This window comes from Lagenorhynchus albirostris, chromosome 4 (genome assembly GCF_949774975.1).
Source record: "Lagenorhynchus albirostris chromosome 4, mLagAlb1.1, whole genome shotgun sequence".
NCBI lineage: Eukaryota > Metazoa > Chordata > Mammalia > Artiodactyla > Delphinidae > Lagenorhynchus > Lagenorhynchus albirostris.
This window is the reverse complement of record NC_083098.1, coordinates 28,199,083-28,225,293: the sequence shown is the minus strand read 5'-3', so window position 1 is coordinate 28,225,293 and position 26,211 is coordinate 28,199,083.

Sequence of the window (26,211 nt, the reverse complement as noted above, 5' to 3'; positions counted from 1 at the left end):
AAGGAGTGAAGCAAATGTTATTGCGTGACTATACTGACCTGGGAGTTTTTCAAAGGCAGAGATCATCGTTTCATTCATTTTTGAATCTTCAAGACTTACACCGTATATGGCAGTTGCTCAATACATATGTATTGATGTATTAGTTGGTTAGGAGATAGCTGGATGGATGGATGTATAGAAGGATGAATGGTCAATGGATGAATAAACAGATGAGTCATTGCACCACAAGGATAAATAAGCTTTGGGTGAAATAATTTATCAGAACAAGTAAAAAACCTAGGAAATAAGCAATGAGATTCTCACCACACCCTGCAGGAGTTATCAGAGAAAATAAACCATCCTCTCTAATGAGCTCTACATTTTGATCTTCATCAACCCTTGTGTGTCTCCCAAATATCTACTGTGTAAACTACCTATCAAGACATCGTTTCCTTCAAGACTGTCTTCCAAACCTTGAACTTTTACAGTGATGGATTCCCGCTTGCCCTGAAGAATAGGAAAGGGGTGTCCCTTCCTTGGGATCATATACAAAACCCTGAAGATGGAAGTGAAAGTACAGTACATATTATAGGGCAACCATGTATTTCTTTCCCCAGAAATCAAGAATACCCTCTCACACCTAAAACTCTGAGAACCAGCTTTTTAATTAGAATGAATATGTTACTTCCTTGATTAACTGCACATTGCAGAAAAAGAGACTATGTAGGAGGTAATTTATGGTAGCAGTGTGAGGTGATTTTATCATAAACCTTCCATGGTTTCATATTGTAGATTTTGGAAAACATAGTACTTTGTCAAAAAGGGAGGGGGTGGAGGAAGTAAAATAAATATTTAAGCCCAGAGAGATCATTCCAACAAATGTTCATTCTTAGATCATCTGTTCTTCATTTCATGATATACGTTATAAACAACAGCCTCACTCCAACTCTCATATTGCTGCGTGCTTTAAAATTCAGCAAATATGTTAGTGCACATATATAATGTATTGTTGTAGTTTGCATTCACAGATAACTCTACTAATGGAGTTGTTTGCCATATATATGGATAAGGTTAAAAATCTCAGAGGGAGACTAACAGTCTTGCCACATGGGCAGATGCATGGGAGGACTGTCCTATTTTTGTAGCTCTAGATACCATTTTAGAACAAATCATTTCTCATGACTCTGTCTCTTTGCTCAATGGGTTACTGATGTCTTTGCTCTAAAAGAGCTACATGGATTTACTCACTGCCAAGTGGGTCTTTTGGCTGCTGCTATACCCAGAATATCTTAACTATACAGCAAGGCTTTAAATTGTATTTCAGGATGTCAAGTGAACATTTCTTCTTCTGGAACCTGCAGTCATCTTTTGCTTCAGTTTTCCAAATAGCTGCTAAAATTTTTCTGTTTTTTGGTAGGGAAGCAATATAGCCTCAGGCAAGACTAGCAAACACTGGTCCATGGCTAAAGATTTTTAGTTTGGTTTTGTATTTTAAGACTGTAATTTTTTTGGAACAGGTTTAGGTTCACAGCAAAATTACGTGGAAGGTATAGATATTTCCCATATATTCTCTGTCCCCACACATGCATAACCTCTCCCATTATCAACATCCTCTACAGAGTGGTACACTTGTTACCGTTGATGAACATACATTGACTCATCATAATCACCCAGAATCTATAGTTTACTTTAGGGTTTACTCTTGGTCTTATATACTCTATGGGTTCGGTCACATGTGTAATGACAGGTACCCACTATTATATCATCATACCATGGATTAGTTTCACATTTTACCAAAAATCAAACAAGCAAGCCAAAAATATATATATACAAAACATACAATATTCATTTTCAAAAAGCTAAATTTTATTCAATTTAAAAGACTAAGATTTATTCCAAAGTCATGGCCTCTGTACTTATTTTTTCAATAAAATATACTTTCTCCTGTGAAAGGATAAAGACAAAAATGAAAATAATGATACTTACTTTGTGAGATTGTGTGAGGATTTAACAGGATAATCCATGGAAAAGTTGGCACAGTATCTGGCTAATAACAAATGATTAATAGATGTTACGTAGGATCATTATTGTTGTTGTTATTATTGTTCATTGCTTTTTGTTGGTTTTGCTCCTTGTTTTGTTTTTTTTTTTTTTTTGGATGTTGCTGTTTTCTAAGAAAAGATACTGCTTTTTAATCCCCTTACTTGGAATAAGAAAAAAGTTTGCAACATTATGTTAGCTCTTCCTTTTTCGTTTAAAACTTAAAGTAAAATACAAACTTCTGGAAATGACCAGTAGAAGGAAAGTAGATCTAAATCATAATACTCAGGAAGTCTGAGACCAAGCATTGGCCCTCCTGGTACACTGACTATGTGACTGTAATCACTTAAGCTCCATGTGGCTGGGTATCCTTGCTGAACTAGGTTCACACCAGCGTATCTTGGAGTGCCAACATATAATTATAATACCTCTTAGGGTTTTGTGAAAACTAAATGCATTTAAAAGTAAAGCATTTAGAACAATGCCTGGCATATAATGTATGTATATACAATATAAATGTTAGCTCTTACTATTGTTTTTGTTACAGGTCCTATGTGTAAACAGTCAGTATCCCTTCTGTGATGATAGAGTCAAATGTGTTTAGGTGCTCTTAGTGACAATATTCTATTCATAATTTTTTGGTTAGGGCCCAGGATATCAGATATAGAGTCATAGTAGATATAAGCCTGAAAGCCATTAAAATATGGAAAACAAACTACTTAAACACATATATCACATTATGAAATGATAAATTACTTTATATAATTTTCCTGTAGAATCATGTGGTCAATTGTAACAGACACTCATACTATTTCACTGGTTACACATTGGAATGGACTATTATAGCAAGGTATAAAACCCCCCTCATTGAAAACATATATATATATTTATCTGTCTACATGGGTGTTTCACTTGGATTCCTCCCAGATTTATACTTTTCTTAGGTGATAAAGGAACAAGCATGTTCATTCCTGCTAACTGACTTAATTATCAACAATACTAAACACTCTCGTCTGAGATAAATTGCTTCATTCATTATTTTTTGACTGCCTACTACATGCTAGCTACCCTAGGTGATGGTTTCAGTCTTCACAGCTCTAAAGTTCTGTGAGGAGACAAACAAGTAACCCAAATGTTATAAAACAGGATGTTGAATGAAGATAACAGGGATATTCCTAGGTGCTACGTAAGCATGGAAGTTTAAGTGTAGAAATATCTAGGCAGCCTCCTTGGAGAAGCAACATTTAAACTGAGTCCTACAGGGTTGTTGAACACTAGATAAGCAAAGGGCAATGCATTCCATAATAATCGTCTTCAAACACAGCTACTCAACTATTGCATATGCCATCTCTCTTGTATATTTCCCTTCTCCCTTTCAATGTCCAGTGTCCTGATTAGGTCCATAACTCTGAGTGTCCAGGCAAGACTCCATTCACACAAATCAAATGCTTTTATTACTCATAAAATTCCCATATGCTCTCAAAATAGTAAAATACATTTTAAATGTCAATTTATAAAGAGCAATACCAAAGCCCAGTGTGAAATGTATTTCAAAGGCATCAACAAAAATAGAATTATAAGATTATCTCAACATTGAAAGAAATCAATCTTTATCTCTAAAGCAACAAAGTAGGACTTTCACATCTATTGAGTTAAAAATTTTAAAAGGGAAAATTTTGAAAAATTTGAATTTCTGGTATTAGTATCCATTTTTTCCTTCTTTGAGGATAAAATCTGTCAGCATGTTCCAAGAGTCATAAAAATGCTCATAACCTTTGACCCAATAACCACATTCCCAGGAATTTAAACTAACGAAATAATTTTTTTAAGACAAAAATATTATATGGACAAAAATGGTTATGGCAAGAATGTTAATATAATCCTGATTTTTAAAATATGAATGATTCAGCATTCAGAAAATGAGTAAATATGATATATTATCTGGAAGGAAATATGAAGCAATTTAAAGGTAAGAACATAAAGACTATAGAGATACCAAAAAAATGTCTACAAATAAAAGAAAAAATATGTAATTGTATAACCTGACAATGATGGCAATAGATTTACTAAATAAGAAAAAATACTTATGATGTATCAGGTGAAATAATTATGGGTTTAATTATTGGTAACTTTTATAAATAAATGCCAGTTTTTAATTTCTTTTTACATATATACATGTATACATATTTTGACATAAATGCGTAAATATACTCCTATCAACATACAATGGGAATTTTTTGTGCACTCTCATTTTTTTGTTTTACTTACCTTCCTAGTCAACATCTCCAAATCCCCATCACCATCTCACCAACTTATCCATGTTTTAAAAGTTACTATATTGTTTCATTTTTCCCATATTCTTATAACACACAGACATGTGCAATTATGCATAGACATATAATTTCATATAAATATATGTGTATATGGATTCTCATTTTCCACCAATATGTAATAAAAATATATCCATGTCTCTATATCTTCTGTTTCTCACTCATATCCCTCCAAGCCAACTTATATAGCTCTAATTAACCCCAGTTATTTATTGTTTACTATGGCATGATGTGTATGTATCAAAGTTTTTGAAATCAGTAACTCTATTTACATGTTAACTTTGTTTCCATTTTTACCCTTTACATAAACAATGTTGCAACTTTTATAAATATCAGTTAAGAAGCAGAGTTTTTATTCCTCTGAGAGAGATTCTCAGATGTGATATATTTGGTCAAAAGTATATGTTTTTAGTTTTAATAGATCTTGCCAGATTGCATTCCAAGCTATTGTAATAATTCACATTTCTACCAGCAATGTGCTACCTGCTTTTTAATTTTTTGGCAGTCTAAAGTGATGTCTAAAGTGTTGTTCATTGTTACTTCAACATGCATTTCCTTATTTCTAAATTTGAGCATGTTTCCCTTTGTTGGCCATTTGGATTAGTTTTTCTGAGAATTCCTGTTTACTTTTTTTTAACACATAGATTGAGATATAACATATATATAGTAAAGTGCACAAAACTTATGTGTACAGCTGGACGAATTTTTGCATAAGCATATACCTTCCAGATCAAGATACAAAATATTAACAGCATCCTAGAATGATTCCATGTACCCCTTTGCCAACAATACACACTGCTACCTCACTCCATTCCCAAAATCACTGCTCTGACTTCTATCGCCTCAGATTAATTTTGATCTTGAATTTCATGTAAATAGTTTATATAGAGCAAGCTCATTATTTTCTACTGTTTTACTCAATGTTATATGTATGAGATGCCATTATATTGTATGGGGGTAGAAGTAGTTCCATCTTTTCGATGCTTTTTATATACGAATGTTCTACAATTTATTTAAAAATTTACATCTTTTCACTTTGAGGCTATTATGAATAAAGCTGTTAAAAGACACATTATTTTATGTGTCTTTTGGTAGATATACACAACCATTTCTCCTGGTTATATACTCTGATAAGAACAACTGGGCCATGGGTATACAGGTTTAGATACTGCAAAATAGTTTTCCGAAGAGGTTATACTAATTTACACTCTCACAAAGAAAACATGTGAGTTCCACTTGTCCCATATTCTAGTCCATATGTGGCACTGATTGGCAATCTTTTTAAATTGGCCATTCGGGTGTATGTAAAATGGAATCTCATTTATTTTTTTCTTTTTTAACATCTTTATTGGAGTATAATTGTTTTACAATGGTGTGTTAGTTTCTGCTTTATAACAAAGTGAATCAGTTATACATATACACATGGTCCCATTTCTTTTCTCTCCTGCATCTCTCTCCCTCCCACCCTCCCTATCCCACCCCTCTAGGCGGTCACAAACCAACAGGTTGATCTCCCTGGGGTACGCGGCTGCTTCTTACTAGCTATCCAATTTATGCTTGGTAGTGTATATATGTCAACACTACTCTCTCACCTCGTCACAACCTACACCTCCCCCTCCCCATATCCTCAAGTCCATGCTCTAGTAGGTCTGTGTCTTTATTCCCGTCTAACCCCTAGGTTCTTCATGATCTTTTTTTTTCTTAGATTCCATATACATGTGTTAGCGTACAGTGTTTGTTTTTCTCTTTCTGACTTACTTCACTCTGTATGACAGACTCTAGGTCCATCCACCTCACAACAAATAACTCAATTTAATTTCTTTTTATGGCTGAGTAATATTCCATTGTATATATGTGCCACATCTTCTTTATCCATTCATCTGTCCATGGACACTTAGGTTGCTTCCATGCCCTGGCTATTGTAAATAGAGCTGCAATGAACACTTTGGTACATGACTTTTTGAATTATGGTTTTGTCAGGGTATATGCCCAGTAGTGGGATTGCTGGGTCGTATGGTTGTTCTATTTGTACTTTTTTAAGGAAGCCCCATACTGTTCTCCATAGCGGCTGTATCAATTTACATTGCCACCAACAGTGCAAGAGGGTTCCCTTTTCTCCACACTCTCTCCAGCATTTATTGTTTCTAGATTTTTGATGATGGCCATTCTGACTGGTGTGAGACAGTATCTCATTGTAGTTTTGATTTGCATTTCTCTAATGATTAATGATGTTGAGCATTCTTTCATATGTTTGTTGGCAATCTGTATATCTTCTTTGGAGAAATGTCTATTTAGGTCTTCTGCCCATTTAGGGATTGGATTGTTTGCTTTTTGTTATTGAGCTGCACAAGCTGCTTGTAAATTTTGGAGATTAATCCTTTGTCAGTTGCTTCATTTGCAAATACTTTCTCCCATTCTGAGAGTTGTCTTTTGGTCTTGTTTATGGTTTCCTCTGCTGTGCAAAGCTTTTAAGTTTCATTAGGTCCCATTTGTTTATTTTTGGTTTTATTTCCATTTCTCTAGGAGGTGGGTTAAAAAGGATCTTGCTGTGATTTATGTCATAGAGTGTTTGGCCTATGTTTTCCTCTATGAGTTTGATAGTGTCTGGGCTTATATTTAGGTCTTTAATCCATTTTGAGTTTATTTTTGTGTATGGTGTTAGGGAGTGTTCTAATCTCATACTTTTACATGTACCTGTCCAGTTTTCCCAGCACCACTTATTGAAGAGGCTGTCTTTTCTCCACTGTATATTCTTGCCTCCTTTATCAAAGACAAGGTGACCATATGTGCGTGGGATTATCTCTGGGCTTTCTATCCTGTTCCATTGATCTATATTTCTGTTTTTGTTCCAGTATCATACTGTCTTGATTACTGTAGCTTTGTAGTATAGTCTGAAGTCAGGGAGCCTGATTCCTCCAGATCCACTTTTAGTTCTCAAGATGGTATATCTATTTGTATCATCTTTAATTTCTTTCATCAGTGTCTTATAATTTTCTGCATACAGGTCTTTTGTCTCCTTAGGTAGGTTTATTCCTAAATATTTTATTCTTCTTGTTGCAATGGTAAATGGGAGTGTTTTCTTAATTTCACTTTCAGATTTTTCATCGTTAGTGTATAAGAATGCCAGAGACTTCTGTGCATTAATTTTGTATCCTGCTACTTTACCAAATTCATTGATTAGTGCTAGTAGTTTTCTGGTAGCATCTTTAGGATTCTCTATGTATAGTATCATGTCATCTGTGAACAGTGCCAGCTTTACTACTTCTTTTCCGATTTGGATTCCTTTTATTTCTTTTTCTTCTCTGATTGCTATGGCTAGAACTTCTAAAACTACGTTGAATAAGAATGGTGAGAGTGGGCAACCTTGTCTTCTTCCTGATCTTAGTTGAAATGGTTTCACTTTTTCACCATTGAGGACTATGTTGGCTGTGGGTTTGTCATATATAGTCTTCATTATGTTGAGGAAAGTTCCCTCTAAGCCTGCTTTCTGCAGGGTTTTTATCATAAATTGGTGTTGAATTTGTCGAAAGCTTTCTCTGCATCTATTGAGATTATCATATGGTTTTTCTCTTTCAATTTGTTAATATGGTGTGTTATGTTGCTTGAGTTCCGTATATTGAAGAATCCTTGCATTCCTGGAATAAACCCCACTTGATCATGGTGTATGATCCTTTTAATGTGCTGTTGGATTCAATTTGCTAGTATTTTGTTGAGGAATGTTGCATCTATGTTCATCAATGATATTGGCCTGTAGTTTTCTCTCTTTGTGACGTCTTTGTCTGGTTTTGGTATCAGGGTGATGGTGGCGTCGTAGAATGAGTTTGGGAGTGTTCCTCCCTCTGCTATATTTTGGAAGAGTTTGAGAAGGATAGGTGTTAGCTCTTCTCTAAATGTTTGATAGAATTCGCCTGTGAAGCCATCTGGTCCTGGGCTTTTGTTTGTTGGAAGATTTTTATTCACAGTTTTGATTTCAGTGCTTGTGATTCATCTGTTCATATTTTCTATTTCTTCTTGGTTCAGTTTCGGCAGGTTGTGCATTTCTAAGAATTTGTCCATTTCTTCCAGGTTGTCCATTTTATTGGCATAGAGATGCTTGTAGTAATCTTTCATGATCTTTTGTATTTCTGCAGTGTCAGTTGTTACTTCTCCTTTTTCATTTCTAATTCTATTGACTTGAGTTTTCTCCTTTTTCTTGATGAGTCTGGCTAATGGTTTATCAATTTTGTTTATCTTCTCAAAAAACCAGCTTTTAGTTTTATTCATCTTTGCTATCGTTTCCTTCATTTCTTTTTCATTTATTTCTGATCTGATCTTTATGATTTCTTTCCTTCTGCTAACTTTGGGGATTTTTTTTCTTCTTTCTCTAATTGCTCTAGGTGCAAGTTTAGGTTGTTTATTTGAGAAGTTTCCTGTTTCTTAAGGTAGGATTCTATTGCTATAGACTTCCCTCTTAGAACTGCTTTTGCTGCATCCCATAAGTTTTGGGTCGTCATGTCTCCATTGTCATTTGTTTTTAGGAATTTTTTTATTTCCTCTTTGATTTCTTCAGTGATCACTTCGTTATTAAATAGTGTATTGTTTAGCCGCCAATGTGTTTGTATTTTTTACAGATATTTTCCTGTAATTGATATCTAGTCTCATAGCATTGTGGTTGGAAAAGTTACTTGATACAATTTCAATTTTCTTAAATTTACTAAGGCTAGATTTGTGACCTAAGATATGATCTATCCTGGAGAATGTTCTATGAGCACTTTAGAAAAATGTGTATTCTGTTGTTTTTGGATGGAATGTCCTATAAATATCAATTAAGTCCATCTTGTTTAATGTATCATTTAAGGTTGTGTTTCCTTATTTATTTTCATTTTGGATGACCTGTCCATTGGTGAAAGTGGGGTGTTAAAGTCCCCTACTATGATTGTGTTACTGTCAATTTCCCCATTTATGGCTGTTACTATTTGCCTTATGTATTGTGGCGCTTCTATATTGGGTGCATAAATATTTACAATTGTTATATCTTCTTCTTGGATCAATCCCTTGACCATTATGTAGTGTCCTTCTTTGTGTCTTGGAATAGTCTTTATTTTAAAGTCTGTTTTGTCTGATATGAGAATTGCTACTCCAGCTTTCTTCTGATTTCCATTTGCATGGAATATCTTTTTCCATCCCCTCACTTTCAGCCTTTAGGTGTCCCTAGGTCTGAAGTGGGTCTCCTGTAGACAGCATATATACAGGTCTTGTTTTTGTATCCACTCAGCCAGTCTGTGTCTTTTGGGGGGACTATTTAGTCCATTTACACTTAAGGTAATTATCGATATGTATGTTCCTATTTCCATTTTCCTAATTGTTTTAGGTTTGTTATTGTAGATCTTTTCCTTCTCTTGTGTTTCTTGCCTAGAGAAGTTCCTTTAGCATTTTTTGTAAAGCTGGTTTGGTGGTGCTGAACTCTCTCAGCTTTTCTTGTCTGAAAAGGTTTTAATTTCTCCATCAAATCTGAATGAGATCCTCGCTGGGTGGAGTAATGTTGGTTGTAGGTTTTTCTCTTTCATCACTTTAAATATGTCCTGCCAGTCCCTTCTGGCTTGCAGAGTTTCTGCTGAAAGTCAGCTGTTAACCTTATGGGGATTCCCTTGTGTGTTATTTGTTGTTTTTCCCTTGCTGCTTTTAATATGTTTTCTTTGTATTTGATTTTCTTTAGCTTGATTAATATGTGTCTTGGCGTGTTTCTCCTTGGATTTATCCTGTATGGGACTCTCTGCTTCTTGGACTTGATTAACTATTTCTTTTCCCATATTAGGGAAGTTTTCAACTAGAATCTCTTCAAATATTTTCTCAGTCCCTTTCTTTTTCTCTTCTTCTTCTGGGACCCCTATAATTCGAATTTTGGTGCGTTTAATGTTGTCCCAGAGGTCTCTGAGACTGTCCTCAGTTCTTTTCATTCTTTTTTCTTTATTCTGCTCTGCAGTAGTTATTTCAACTATTTTATCTTCCAGGTCACTTATCCGTTCTTCTGCCTCAGTTATTCTGCTCTTGATCCATTCTAGAGTATTTTTAATTTCATTTACTGTGTTGTTCATCATTGCTTGTTTCCTCATTAGTTCTTCTAGGTCCTTTTTAAATGTTTCTTGCATTTTCTCTATTCTATTTCCAAGATTTTAGATCATCTTTACTATCATTATTCTGAATTCTTTTTCAGGTAGACTGCCTATATCCTCTTCATTTGTTAGGTCTGGTGGGTTTTTACCTTGCTCCTTCATCTGCTGTGTGTTTTTCTGTCTTTTCATTTTGCTTATCTTACTGTGTTTGGGGTCTCCTTCTCGCAGGCTGCAGATTCGTTGTTCCCGTTAATTTTGGTGTCTGTCCCCAGTGGATAAGGTTGGTTCAGTGGGTTATGTATGTTTCCTGATGTAGGGGACTAATGCCTGTGTTCTGTTGGATGAGGCTGGATCTTGTCTTTCTGGTGGGCAGGTACGTCTGCTGGTTTGTTTTGGGGTGTCTGTGGCCTTATTATGATTTTAGGCAGCCACTTTGTTAATGGGTGGGGTTGTGTTCCAGTCTTGCTAGTTGTTTGGCATAGGGTGTGCAGCACTGTAGCTTACTGGTTGTTGAGTGAAGCTGGGTGTTGGTGTTGAGATAGAGATGTCTGGGAGATTTTCGCCATTTCATATTACGTGGAGCTGGGAGGTTTCCTGTGGACCAGTGTCCTGAAGTTGGCTCTCCTGCCTCAGTGGCACCGCCCTGACACCTGGCTGGACCACCACAAGCCTGTCCTCCACACGGCTCAGAATAAAAAGGAGGAAAAATAAAAGAAAAGAAAGAAAGAGGATCAAATAAAATAAAGTTATTAAAATAAAAAATTATTATTAGGTAAAAAATTTTTTTAAGTAAAAAGAAAACAAAACCAGATGGTCAGAACCCTAGGACAAATGGTTAAAGCAAAGCTATACAGACAAAATCTCACACAGAAGCATACACATACACACTCACAAAAAGAGGAAAAGGGGAAAAAATAATATATCTTGCTCCCAAAGTCCACCTCCTCAATTTGGGATGATTTGTTGTCTATTCATGTATTCCACAGATGCAGGGTACATCAAGTTGATTGTGGAGATTTAATCCGCTGTTCCTGAGGCTGCTGGGAGAGATTTCCCTTTCTCTTCTTTATTCTCACAGCTCCCGGGGTTCAGCTTTGGATTTGGACCCGCCTCTGAGTGTAGTTCGCCTGAGGGCGTCTGTTCATCGCTCATCCAGGACGGGGTTAAAGGAGCAGCTGATTCGGGAGCTCTGGCTCACTCAGGCTGTGGAGAGGGAGGGTATGGAGTTCGGGGCGAGCCTTTGGCGGCAGAGGCCAGCGTGACGTTGCACCAGCTTGAAGTGCACCGTGCGTTCTCCCGGGGAAATTGTCCCTGGATCACGGGACCCTGTCAGTGGCGGGCTGCCCAGGCTCCAGGGAGGGGAGGTGTGGATAGTGACCTGTGCTCGCACACAGGCTTCTTGGTGCTCGTAGCAGCAGCCTTGGCATCTCATTCCTGTCTTTGGGGTCCGCGCTTTTAGCCGCGGCTCGCACCCATCTTGGGAACTCCATTAAGCAGCGCTCTTAATCCCCTCTCCTCGCACACTAGGAAACAAAGAGGCAAGAAAAAGTCTCTTGCTTCTTCGGCAGGTCCAGACTTTTCCCCGGACTCCCTCCCGGCTAGCCGTGGTGCACTAGCCCCCTTCAGGCTGTGTTCACGCCGCCAACCCCAGTCCTCTCCCTGCGCTCCGACCGAAGCCCGAGCCTCAGCTCCCAGCCCCACCCGCCCTGGCAGGGGAGCAGACAAGCCTCTCTGGCTGGTGAGTGCTGGTCAGCACTGATCCTCTGTGCGGGAATCTCTCCACTTTGCCCTCCACACCCCTGTTGCTGTGCTGTCCTCCGTGGCTCCGAAGCTTCCCCCCCTCCACCACCCACAGTCTCCGCCCACCAAGGGGTTTCCTAGTGTGTGGAAACCTTTCCTCCTTCACAGCTCCCTCCCACTGGTCCAGGTCCCTTCCCTATCCTTTTGTCTCTGTTTATTCTTTTAACTTTTGCCCTACACAGGTACGTGGGGATTTTTCTTGCCCTTTGGGAGGTCCAAGGTCTTCTGCCAGCGATCAGTGGGTGTTCTGTAGGAGCAGTTCCACGTGTAGATGTATTTGTGATGTGTCCGTGGGGAGGAAGGTGATCTGCACGTCTTACTCTTCTGCCGTCTTCTCCCGTGTCCTTTCATTTGGTTTTAATTTGTGTTTCCTTGATGAGTAATGATGTTGAGCTTTATTCCATGCTCTTGTTGGTTTTTATGAAGCTAGTTTTATGAAGTGCCTATTCAAATCCTTTGTCCATTTTGGAAAGAGATTAGTTGTCTTTTAATTAATGACTAGTAAGCCTCTTTGTATATTCTGGATTCATGTTTTTGCTGGATGTATGTATTATGAATATCTTCTCCCAATGTATAACTTCCCTTTTCACTCTTTCAATGGTGTATTTCAAAAAACAGAAGTTCTTAATTTTAATGAAGTTCAATTTGCCAGTCTTTTATTTTGTAGTTAGTTGCTTTTTTTGTATCCTATTTAAGAAAACTGCATGCCCCAAGATAAGGAGGAGATTCTCCTGCTTTCTTCTAGAACCTTTGTTATTTTGCCGTCTATATTTAGAGCTATGATCCACCCTGAACAGAATTTTTTGTTAGGGGTCAAAGTTTATTTTTTCCATAGAGATATCTAATTATTCCACCATTATTTATTGAAAAGACCATCCTCTTTCCCCTGAAATGCAGTGGAACCCTTGTAGTAAACCAGGTGATCATATAGGGGTAGAATTTTTCTTCATTCTGTAGTTTTTAACTTTCTATCCTTGGAGAAATACCACACCCTTAGTTACTGTAGCTTTTTAGTGCCTTGATATCTAGTAGTGCGTAAGTTCTTCAGCTTTGTTTTATTTCTTAAAAATTGCCTTGACTAGCTGGGGACCATTGACTTTTTTTAAATTGAAGTATAGTTGATTTACAATATTATATTACTTTGAGCTGTACAACAAAGTGATTCAATGTTTTTATAGATTATACTCCATATAACGTTATTATAAAACAATGGCTAAGTTTCCCTGTGCTGCACAGTATATCCTTGTTGCTTATTTCTTTATACATAGTAGCTGGTATCCCATAATCTCATACACCTATCTTACCCCTCCCAACTTCCCTTTCCCCATGGATAACCACTAGTTTGTTCACTATATCTGTGAGTCTGTTGCTGTTTGTTACATACATTTGTTTCTTTTATTTTTTAAGTTACATGTATAAGTGATAAAATAGAGTGTTTGTCTTTCTCTGTCTGACTTATTTCACCAAGCATAATACTCTCTGGGTCCCTCCACCTTGTGCAAATGTCAGAATTTCATTTAACGTTTATGGCTGAGTAATATTCCATTTTCTCTGTGTGTGTGTGTCTGTGTGTGTGTGTGTGTGTGTATATAATCTCACATCTTCTCTATCCATTCGTCTTTTGATGGACACTTAGGTTTCTTCTGTATCTTCTGATAAATAATATCACAATGAAGATTGGGGTGCATGTATCTTTTGTAATTAGAGTTTTCATTTTCATCAGTGCCCAAGAGTGGCATTGCTAGATTATATGGTAGTTCTATTGACATTTTTAGTTTTTTGAGGAACCTCCATACTGTTTTCCATAGTGGCTGCACTAATCTACATTTGCACCAGTGGTGTACAAGGGTTCCCTTTTCTCCACATCCTGGGCAACATTTGTTATCTGTAGAATTTTATGATAGCCATTCTGACAGATGTGAGGTGGTATCTCATTGTGGTTTTGATTTGCATTTCTCTAATGATGTTGGACATCTTTTCATTTGCCTGTTAGCCATCTGTATATCTTCTTTGGAAAATTTGCTATTCAGGTCTTCCGCCCAATTTTTAACCAGGTTGTTTCTTTTTTTTGATAATGAATTGTATGAGTTATTTATATATTTTGGGTATTAACCCTTTATCATCCATATCATTTGCAGATATTTTCTCCCATTCAGTTGTTGTGAAAAGCCTTTTAAGTTTAATTAGGTCCCATTTCATTACTTTTGCTTTTATTTATTTCTTTTACCTTGGAAGACAGATCAAAAAATATATATCTTGTTATGATGTATATCAAAGAGTCTTCTGCCTATATTTTCTTATCAGAGTTTTATGGTTTCAATTCTTAAATTTAGGTCTTTAATCTATTCTAAATTTATTTTTGCATATGATGTGAGGAAATGTTCTAATCTCATTGTTTTACAGTTTAATAGATCCATACAAATTTTAGGATTATTTGTTCTAAAAAAAAATGTCGTGGGTATTTTCACTGGGATTGGATTAAATCTGCAGATTGCTTTCGGTAGTATGGACATTTTAACAATATTAATTCTTCCAGTCCAAGAAAATGAAACATCTTTCCATTTCTTTGTATCATTTTCAAGTTCCATCATCATTGTTTTATAGTTTTCATAGGATCTATCTTTCACCTCCTTAGTTAAGTTTATTCCTAGGTATTTTACTATTTTTGAAACAATTTTAAGCAGCACTGTTTTCTTGCTTTCTCTTACCAATAGTTCATTATTAGTGTATACAAAAGCAACATATTTCTGTATAATAACCTTTTATCCTGCAACTTTGCTGAGGTCATTTGTTCTAATAGTTTTTTGATGGAGACTTCTCAGTTTTCTACATATAGTATCATGTGATCTTCAAATAGTGACAATTTTACTTCTCTCCTTCCAATTTGGTTGCTTTTTATGTCTTTTTCTAGTCTGATTGCTAAGGCTAGGACTTCTAATACTATGTTAAATGGAAGTGGGGAGAGTGGACATCCTTGTCTTATTCCTGATGTTAGAGGAAAATCTTTCAGTTTTTCACCATTGAGCATCACGATAGCTGTGTTTGTTATAAAATGCCTTTATTATGTTGAGATATGCTCCCTCTGTACCCGCTTTGCTGAGAGTTTTTTTGTGAATGGATGTTGAATTTTGTTAATTGCTTTTTCGGCATTTATTGAGATGATCATGTGATTTTTATCCTTCCTTTTGTTAATGTGGTGTATCACATTGATTTGTGAATGTTGAACCATCTTTGCATCCCTGGAATAAATCACACTTGATCATGGTGTATGGTCCTTTTTATATATTGTTGAATTTGGTTTGGTAATATTTTTTGAGGATTTTTGCATCTATATTCATCATTGACCTGTAATATTCATTTTTTCCAATTTTAACATCTTTACTGGAGTATAATTGCTTTACAATGGTGTTGTAATATTCATTTTTTGTACTTTCTTTGTCTGGTTCATGTATCAGGGTAATAGGGGCCTTGAAGAATAAATTTGGGGGTTTCCAATCCTCTTAAACTTTCTGGTATAGTTTGAGGATAAGTATTAACTCTTTTTTATATATTTGGTAGAATTCCCCTGTGAAATTGACCAGTCCTGGACTTTTGTTTGCTGTGGGTTTTTTAATTACAAATTCAGTTTCACTACTAGTGATCAGTCTGTTAAGATTGCCTATTTCTTCCTCATTCAGTCTTGGAAGTTTGCATGTTTCTAGAAATTGGTCCATTTAATACAGGTTATCCAATTTTTTGCCATTTAACTGTTTGTAGTATTCTCTTCTGAGTTTTTGTATTTCTGTGATACTGGCTTCTATTTCTACTCTTTCTTTTATTTTGCTCATCTCTCTTTACTTCTTGATTAATCTGGCTAAAGGTTTATTAATTTTATCTTTTCAAAAACAGCCCTTGGTTTTGTTGAACTTTTCTATTGGTTTTCTCTTTTCTTTTCTTTTTTTTTTTTTGGCCTCTATTTTATTTATTTCCTCACTGATCTTTATTATTTCCTTCCTTCTGCTGGCTTTGAGCTTTGTTTGTTCTTCTTTTTCTAATTCCTATAGTGGGTAGGTTAAGTTGTTTATTTGAGATAGCTCTTGTTTCTTTAGGTTGGCCTATATTGCTATAAACTTCCCTCTTAGAATTGGTTTTGCTGCATTCCATAGATTTTGGAAAGTTGTGTTTCCATTTTCATTTACCTCGAGGTATTTTCTGATTTCTTCTTTGATTTCATTGTTTAGATATTGGGATTTTTAGGAGCATGTTGTTTACTCTCCACGTGTTTGCACTTTCCCCATTTTTCTTTAATTAATTTCTAGTTTCATACCATTGTGTTTGGAAAAAAATAATTGATATAATTTCTGTCCTCTTAAAGTTGTCAAGACTTGTTTTGTGGCCTAGAATGTGATCTATCCTGGAGTTCCATGCTTGCTTGAAAAGAATGTCTATTTTGCTGTTTGTGGGTGGATTGTCCTGTAGATGCCTTTTAAGTCCAACTGGCCTATTATGTCATTTAAGACCACTGTTTTCTTGTTGATTTTCTGTCTGGATGATCTGTCCGTTGATGGAAGTTGGGTGTTAAAATCCCCTACTCTTATTGTATTATTATCAATTCTCCCTTTATTTCTGTTAATATTTGATTTATGTATTTAGGTGCTCCTGTATTGAGTTCATATATGTTAATAAGTATAATATCTTCTTCTGGTATTTATCCCTTTATCATTATATAATGCCCTTCTTTGTCTTTTGTTAGTGATTTATCTTAAAGTCTATTTTGTTTCATATCGGTATTGCTACTCTTGCTTTCTTGTTGTTTCTGTTTGCATGAAATGTCTTTTTCAATCCCCTCACTTTCAGTCGGTATGTGTCTTAACTCTGAAAAAAAAAATCAGCTGATAGCCTTATGGGGGTTTCCTTGTAACTGGCTCTGTTTTTCTTTTGCTGCTTTTAGAATCCTCTCCTTATGTTTAACTTTAGCCATTTTAATTATATGTTTTTGTGTGGGTCTGTTTGTGTTCATCTTGTTTGAGACCCTCTGTGCTTCCTGTACCTGGGTTTCTGTGTCCTTCTTCAGCTTTGGGAAGTTTTCAGCCATAATTTCATCAGGTAGATTTTTCAACCCTTTCTCTCTCTTCTCCTTCTGGGACAGTTATAATGTAAATGTTGGTATGTCTAATGTTTTCCCACAGATCTCTTAAACTGTTCTCATTTTTTTTTAATTTGTTTTCTTCTGTGGTTCTGATTGGGTGATTTTCATTATTCTGTCTTCCAGATCACTTATGCATTCTGCTGTATCACCTAGTCTGCTGTTAATTCTTTCTAGTGTGTTTTTCATTTCAGTTATTGTATTCTTCAGTTCTGGAATAGACTATTTCTTTTTTTATATTTTCTAGTCTTGTTAAAATTCTCATGGTGTTCATTTATTCTTTTCCCTAATTCAGTTAGCATTCTTATTACTAATTCTTTACCTGGTAAATTGTTTCTGTTTCATTGGTTGTTTTTTCATGGGTTTTCTCTTGTCTTTCAATTGAGACCAATTCCTTCATCTTCTCATTTTGCTTAACTATCTCTGTCTCTATAAAATTAGGTGAAATAATGATTTATTGCAGTCTTGAAGTAGTCTCCTTATGTGGGAGCATCCCTATACAGTTTGCATGTGCCCACTGGCTTTAGTGGGAGAGCTTAATTTGACATGAACACAAGTCACATCTGACCTCAATGTGTGCTGGCAGCTATCACCTTGGTAAGAAGTGGGGATGAAGAAGGAGGAGCTATGGCAGTAGCCAGATGTGAGGCAGGGCTTCCCTTCTGCTCAGTGGCTGTCACCACCCTATGGGGATGGGTGTAGGTCTCAAGTAGCTAGAGCAGAAGCCCTGAGGGTCAAAACTATGCTGTCTTTTTCTGATTTAAGTGTGAGCTCTCTCCATCCAAGCACCAGCACCCTTGCCCCAGAGGGGAGCATTGCTGGACTAAAAGGCACCTTTATGGGCTCTTGGCATGTGATGGGATGCAGGCTTCAGCAGTTTGGCTAGAGACAGACTTTGGGATGTTTTCTGATTCACTGCCTGTGCAAGTGCTGGTAATTGTTGCCCCCACCCTGCTCAGATGCCTCAGTGTCTCACAGATGAGATCTTTCCTCAGTCATGGCAGCCCTTGCTCCAGTGTGGAGCTGCAATGTGAAGAAAAAGGGGCTGGAGTGTTCACTCGGCTCGGGCTGGGACACACACCAGGGCACTTGTGGAAAACCAGTCAACCACCCTCAGAGTTTCATTACACCCTCTCCATCCTGCCTCAGGAGCAAGCAAGGGCACACGCACTCCTCCTGAATGGAGCCCAGTCTTCCAACAGCCCCTCTGTTAGTCTCAATAGCCTTCTAGCCATCCAAGAGGGCTCATCTTTCCTATATTGGACCCCAGGATTGGGGTGCGCAATATGTCTCTCAAACTGCTCACTCCCCAGCAAAGATCTCTGCCCATGTAATCTCCCTTTATCTCTGAGTTGTATCCGTGAGGCACAGGTCCCAACCTGATCAATTCTCTTCACTTCCTACCCAATTCCATGTGGATCTTTCTTACAACCTTTGTTGTACAGGAATCTTTCTGCCAGTCTCCAATTTTCAGTGAGAATTGTTCCACATGTAGATATATTTTTGACATGTTTGTGGGGGTAAGTGAGTTCTGCATCCTCCACCTCTGCCATCTTGATCTCCTCCAACAATTGACATTAAAGACATAAGCCTTCCATTCCATGAAAATGTTATATTATTCCAGTTATTTAGATCATCCTTAATTTCTTTAAAAATATTTTTAAAATTTCCAATGTAGAACTCTTGTACATATTTCACAATGCTAACTTATTCCTAGAAATTTGTAGGATTTTTGATACTAAATGTTTATTATTTATTTCTAGAATATATAATAAATAAAAATATGTTTATATTTATTTTATAATAAATAATTTTATATTGTATCCAAAGACCTTTCTAAATTCAAATATTAAATATGACAGTTTGTATTTGCAAATGAAGGAAATGACAAAGGAGTAATCTCCAAAATTTACAAGGAGCTCATGCAGCTCAATATCAAAAAAACAAACAACCCAATCCAAAAATGGGCAGAAGACCTAAATAGACATTTCTCCAAAGAAGATATACAGATTGCCAACAAACATATGAAAGGATGCTCAACATCACTAATCATTAGAGAAATTCAAATCAAAACTACAATGAGGTATCACCTCACACCAGTCAGAATGGCCATCATCAAAAACTCTACAAAGAATAAATGCTGGAGAGGGTGTGGAGAAAAGGGAAAGCTCTTGCACTGTTGGTGGGAATGTAAATTGATACAGCCACTATGGAGAACAGTATGGAGGTTCCTTAAAAATCTAAAAATAGAACTACCATACAACCCAGCAATCCCACTATTGGGCATATACCCTATGAAAACCATAATTCATAAAGAGTCATGTACCACAAATTTCATTGCAGTTCTATTTACAATAACCAGGACATGGAAGCAACCTAAGTGTCCATTGACAGATGAATGGATAAAGAAGACGTGGCACATATATACAATGGAATATTACTCAGCCATAAAAACAAACGAAACAGTTATTTGTAGTGAGGTGGGTGGACCTAGAGTCTGTCATACAGAGTGAAGTTAAGTCAGAAAGAGAAAAACAAATACCATATGCTAACACATATGTATGGAATCCGTATAAAGGAATAACAACGCAGATGTAGAGAATGGGCTTGAGGACATGGGGAGGGGGGAAGGGTAAGTTGGGATGAAGTGAGAGAGTGGCATGGACATATATACACTACCAAATGTAAATAGATAGCTAGTGGGAAGCAGCTGCATAGCACAGGAAGATTAGCTCGGTGCTTTGTGACCACTTAGAGGGGTGGGATAGGGAGGATGGGAGGGAGACGCAAGAGGGAGGAGATATGGTGATATATGTATAGCTGATTCACTTTGTTATAAAGCAGAAAGTAACACACCATTGTAAAGCAATTATACTCCAATAAACATGTTAAATAAATAAATAAATAAGCCAATTTGTAGATTCTTTTGGATTTTCTACATATATATTCATGTCATCTTAAAAAAAAAACATTTTTCCTTCTTTTTTTCTAGTATTTGCACTTCAATTTCTTTCTCTTGCTTTTTTGTCTTGGATATGACCTCCAGAATAATGTTGAGTAGAAATGGTGATAGTGGAAATCCTTTCTTCTTCCCAAACTCAAGAAGGGGGGCAAACATTCAATATTTAATACTAATTATGGGCTTAGCTGTACATTTTTTATATATGCTTTTTATCAGGTCAAGGATGCTCCTTTGTACTCTCAGTTCCCTGTGAGTACAGTTTCCTGTGAGTTCTTCTTATGAATACGGATTGAATTTTATCATATGCTTTTCCTATGTATTGAGATTACCTTTTTTTTCTCATTCTGTTAATGTTATAAATTAAATTGATTTTTTTATTGTTTGATTTTTTAATGTTCAACTGACCTTGCATTCCTTGGATAAACCTTACTCAGTCATGATTTATTATCCTTTTCACATTTACTGGATTCAGTTTGCTAATCTTATGTTTAAGAATTCACATCTATTTTCATACGAGATATAAGCCTCTAATTTTACCTCCTTTTAACTCCTTTTACCTCCCTTTAACCTTATTTTCAGGTTTTGGTGTTGGGATTATGTTGGTCTCTTAAAACAAGAAGTATATTCTCTTTCTGGAGTCTTTGAAAGTTTGTTAGGTTGATATTTTTTTTCCTTTAAATGTTTGGGAAATTTTGCCAGTGAGGACATCTCTTCCTGGAGTTTTCTTTGTGGGAAGGATTCAATTTCTTTTAACAGATAAAAAACTTTGATATGGTTCAATTACTTCTTATGTCAGTTTTGATGAATTACGTTTTTCAAGAAATTTTTCTCTTTCAAGTTTTAAACTTAGTGTTGTGCAAAATAAGCTTTATTATATTCTTAATTTAATTTCATATATCATAAATATGTGATGACAAAAATTTTATTTTTAGTAATAATTGTTTTATTTCTCTTTTATTTCTTGATCAATCTTTCTAGGTGTTAGTAAAATTATATTGAAATATTCAAATATGCAACTTGTCTTCACCAGGGCTCTCCATAAATGCAGAACCCATAAGGGATGTAAATAAAGAGATTTATTATAAGGAATTGGCTTACAGGATTACAGAGTCTGAGGCATCCCAAGAAGAACCACTCCTAGTACCAAAATCTAGTCAGGGTTCTCCAGAGAAACAGAACCAATAGGAAATGGCTCACATGATTATGGAAGCAGATAAGTCCCAATATCTGCAGTCAGCAATCTGGAGACCAAGGAGAAATGATGATCTCTTTCCAGTCTGAGTCCAAAAGCCTGAGAAGCAGGAGAACTGATGATATTAGTTCCAGTCTGGGTCCAAGTGTGAAGGAAGGATGTCCCAGCTTGAAGACTGTCAGAGAGAGAAGAAATACTGTATTATTCAGCCTTTGTGTTCTATTAAGGCCTTTACAAAATTAAATGTTCACCCACTTCGGGAAGACAGTCTGCTTTATTTAGTCTATTGATTCAAATGTTAATCTCATCCAAAAACATCCCTCACAGACACACCCACAATAGTATTGACCCAAATATCCACGCACCCTGTGGTCCAGTCCAGTTGATATATTAATCATCATACAACTTTCGGCTTTGTCGATATTCTTGACTGTACCTTTGCTTTTCACTTCATTTCTTTTTCTTTTTCTATTCACATATGCTTCTTCTCACTTCGTGTTTAATTTGCAGTTCTTTTTCTAGCCCCTTGAAATAAAAGTTTTGATCATAGATTGTCACCTTTCTTCTTCTAGTATATACATTTAAAGCTAAAGTTTTCCCTTTAAATACTGCTTTATCTGTGCTGTATATGTTTCAATATGTTATATTTTCATTATTATTCAGTTCAAAATATTTTATCATTTCAACTGGGTTTTCCCATTTGGCTCAATGAGTTATATTGAAATGTACTGCTTTGAAATTTGAAATTTCCAATTTTGGGAGATTTTCTATCTATATTTCTTCTATTGATTTATAGCTTACTTCCAATATGACAAGAGAACATACTCTGTTTATGTTTTCAATCCTTTGATATTTCTTAAGAATTTTTTTATAGCTCAGCATACACTATCTTTTGTTCAATGTTCCGTAAGCACTTGAAAATTTCGTGTATTCTTTCTTATGTCAGTTATGTCAAGTTGGTTATGTCAGGTTGATTATGGCAGGTTGGTTGTTCAAATTTTATATATCTTTATTAATTTTTTCTGCTTGTCTTATCTTAAACTCTGACTGTGAATTTGTCTGTTTCTTCTTCCATTTCCTGCCAATTTTTGATTACTACAACTTAAAATTATGTTACTATCTGCACACAATTTTATAATTATATTTTCTTTTTTATTATGAAATATGCTTTTTGCCTTAAAGCCTAGATTTTCTGATATGGATATAGTCACCCTAGGTTCTGTGAGTTCGTATGTCATGTTATATATTTCTCTATTCTTTCAACTTCTGCCTACCTATGTTCTTATATTTTAAGTTTGTCTCTTGTAAATAGGATACAGTTGAGTCTTGTTTTCTTAAATACAGTCTAATAATCTTTGTCTTCTCATTGGAGTTTTTTGACCATTTACATTTCATGTAATTTTTCTTATTGTTAATTTAAGTCTTTTATTTTCCTATTTGTTTTTATTTATTCTATTTATCCCAACTGTTTTTCTTTCCTTTATTTCTCTTTTCCTGCCTTGTTTTGTATTAATCAAGTACTTTAAGAAATTCTATTTTTATCTACTTTACATAACTTCAGTATTGTAGTTAGAACATTTTATATTTTTTCTTTTAATGGTTACCCTAGAGTTAAAATATGGATGCTTAACTTATTATAGTCTTACTTAAATTGATACTTTTAGCATTTCCCAAATTGTACAAGAACACTGAAGAAATGTAACAACATTTAACCCTCCCATCTTTTGTGCTATTATTATGATATTTCTAGATGAGCTATTAACACCACAAAACATTATTACTTTGGTCTTAAACAGTTAATATTCTTTTATATTCATCAACACATTTACCTTTCTAGTGCTCTTCATCTATCTTTCAGTTATTTGCTGCCATCTGGGATTACCTTAAGATGTATTCTGTTTTCTTCTATGAGATTGCTTTTACTCAACTCAAATGACTTCATTTACTATTTTTTAATGTATACCAGCAAAATATTTCCTCAGCTTTTTTTGTCTGAGAACATTTTAATTTTACTTCTTTTTTTAAAATTGAGGTATAAGTGACATATATATTATATTAGTTTCAGGTGTCCAATGTAATTATTCAATATTTGTATATATTGCAAAATAATTACTACAGTAAGTCTAGTTACCACCCATAATCACCCATACTTATGAGTTTTTTCTTGTGATGACAACATTTAAATTTGCTCTCTTACCAACTTTCATACATACAAAATGGGATTTTTAACTCTAGTTTTCATGCTGTACATTAAGTCACCATGACTTATTATTTTGTACCTGAAAGTTTGTACCTTTTAACCACCTTAACCCATTTTGACCATACCCATTTTGAGCCACCAATCTGTCCTTTGTATCTATGAGTTTGGTTTTTTGTCTGTTTGTTTTTAGATTCCACATATAAGTGAGATCATACAGTATTTGTCCTTCTCTGTCTGACTTTCTGACTTATTTCTCTTAGCATAATGCCCTCAAGGTCCATTTATGCCATCACAAATGACAAGATTTCCTTCTTTTTATGGCTGAATAATATTCCAGTGTAATATAAATACCACAACTTCTTTATTCATTCATCTATCAATAGATACTTAGTTTGCTTCTATGTCTTGGCTATTATAAATAATGCTGTAATGGGGGTGAAGATATCTTTTTGATTTAGTATTTTTGTTTCTTTTGGATATATTCCCAGAAGTGGAATTTCTGGATCATATGATAGTTCTATTTTTAATTTTGTGAGGCACCTCCATACTGTTCTCCATAGTGGCTATATCAATTTATATTCCCACCAACAATGTACAAGTGTTCCCTTTTCTCCACACCCTCTCCAACACTTGTTATTTCTTCTCTTTTTAAAAATATTCATTCTAACAGATGTGAGATGGAATCTCATTCTGGTTTTGATTTGCATTCCCCTAATGATTAGTGATATTGAGCACACTTTCATGTACCTGTTGGCCTCTGTATGTCTCCTTTAGAAAGATGTCTATTTATATCCTCTGCCCATTTTTAAATTTAATTGTTTGGTTTTTTGCTATTAAATTGTTTGAGTTCTTTATATACTTTGGGTATACTTTATCAGATAGATGATTTGCAAACATTTTCTCCCATTCCATAAGTTGCCTTTTCATATTGTTGATGGTTTCCTTTGCTCTGCCCAAGCTTTTTAGTTTGATATAGTCCCACTTGTTTGTTTTTACTTTTGATGCCTTTGCCTTTGTTTTCAAGTCCAAAAAAACCACCACTAAGATAAAAATCAAGGAGCGTCCAGCCTATGTTTTCTTCTAGTTGTATTGTTTCAGGTATTAAGCTCAAGTCTTTAGTACATTTTGAGCTACTTTTTGTTTATAGTGTAGGATAGTATTCCAGTTTTATTCCTTTGCATATGGCTGTCCAGTTTACCCAGCACAATTTATTGAAGACACTGTCCTTTCCTCACTGTACAGTAATTCCTCCCTTATCTGCAGGGAATACAGTTGAAGACCCCAGTGGATACTTGAAACCATGGATAGTACAAACCCCGTACCGGCATACTTCAGAGATATTAGAGGTTCATTTCCACACCACTACAATAAAGTGAATATCACAATAAAGAGAGTCATACATGTTTTCTCATTCCCCAGTGCATACAGAAGTTATGTTTACACTATGCTGTAGTCTCTTAGGTATGCAATAGTATTAAGTCTAAAAAAGCACTATATATTTACCGTAATTAAAAAATACTTTATTACTAAAAAATGCTAACCATCATCTGACTACACAGGGTTGCCACAAACCTTCAATTTGTAAAAAGCACAGTATCCACAAAGCACAATAAAATGAGGTATGTCTGTATACACCATGTTTTTTCCTATATATTTTCCTATAATAAAGTTTAATTTATAAATTAGGCACAGTAAGAGAATATTCAAATTGCAAGCATCACTACTCTTGCACTTTGGGGTTACTACTAAGTAAAATAAGGACTACTTGAGCACAAGCACTGCATTACCACCACAGTAGATCTTACAAACAATACGGCTACTAAGTAACTAACAGGCAGGTAACATATACACTGTTGATACTCTGAACAAAGGGATGACTCACATCCTAGGCAGGATGGTGCAAGATTTCATTATGCTACTCAGAACGACATGCAATTTAAAACTTATGAATTTTTGGTTTCTGGAATTTTTTGTTTAATATTTTCACCCCATGGTTGATGGTGGATAACTGAAACCTGAGAAAGCAAAACTGCAAATAAGGGGTGACTGTGGTATATTCTTGGCTCTTTTGTTGTAAATTAATTGACCATATATGTGTGAGTCTATTTCTGGACTCTCTATTCTGTTCCACTGATCTACGCCTGCTTTTATGCCAATATCATTCTGTTTTGATTACTATAGCTTTGTAATATAGTTTGCCTCCAGCTTTCTCCTTTCTCAAGATTGCTTTGGCTATTCCTGGTCTTTTGTGGTTCCATATGAATTTTAAGATTGTTTGTTCTATTTCTGTGAGAGACGCCATTGGAATTTTGATAAGGATTGCATTGAATCTGTAGATTGGGTAATATGGACGTTTTAACAATGTTAACTTCTGTTTGTTATTAGTATATAGAATAGATTTAGATTTATAGATTTTTATATTGATTTGTATCCTGAAATTTTGCTGAATTTATTTATTGGTTCTAACAGGATTTTCGTGGAGTTTTTAGAA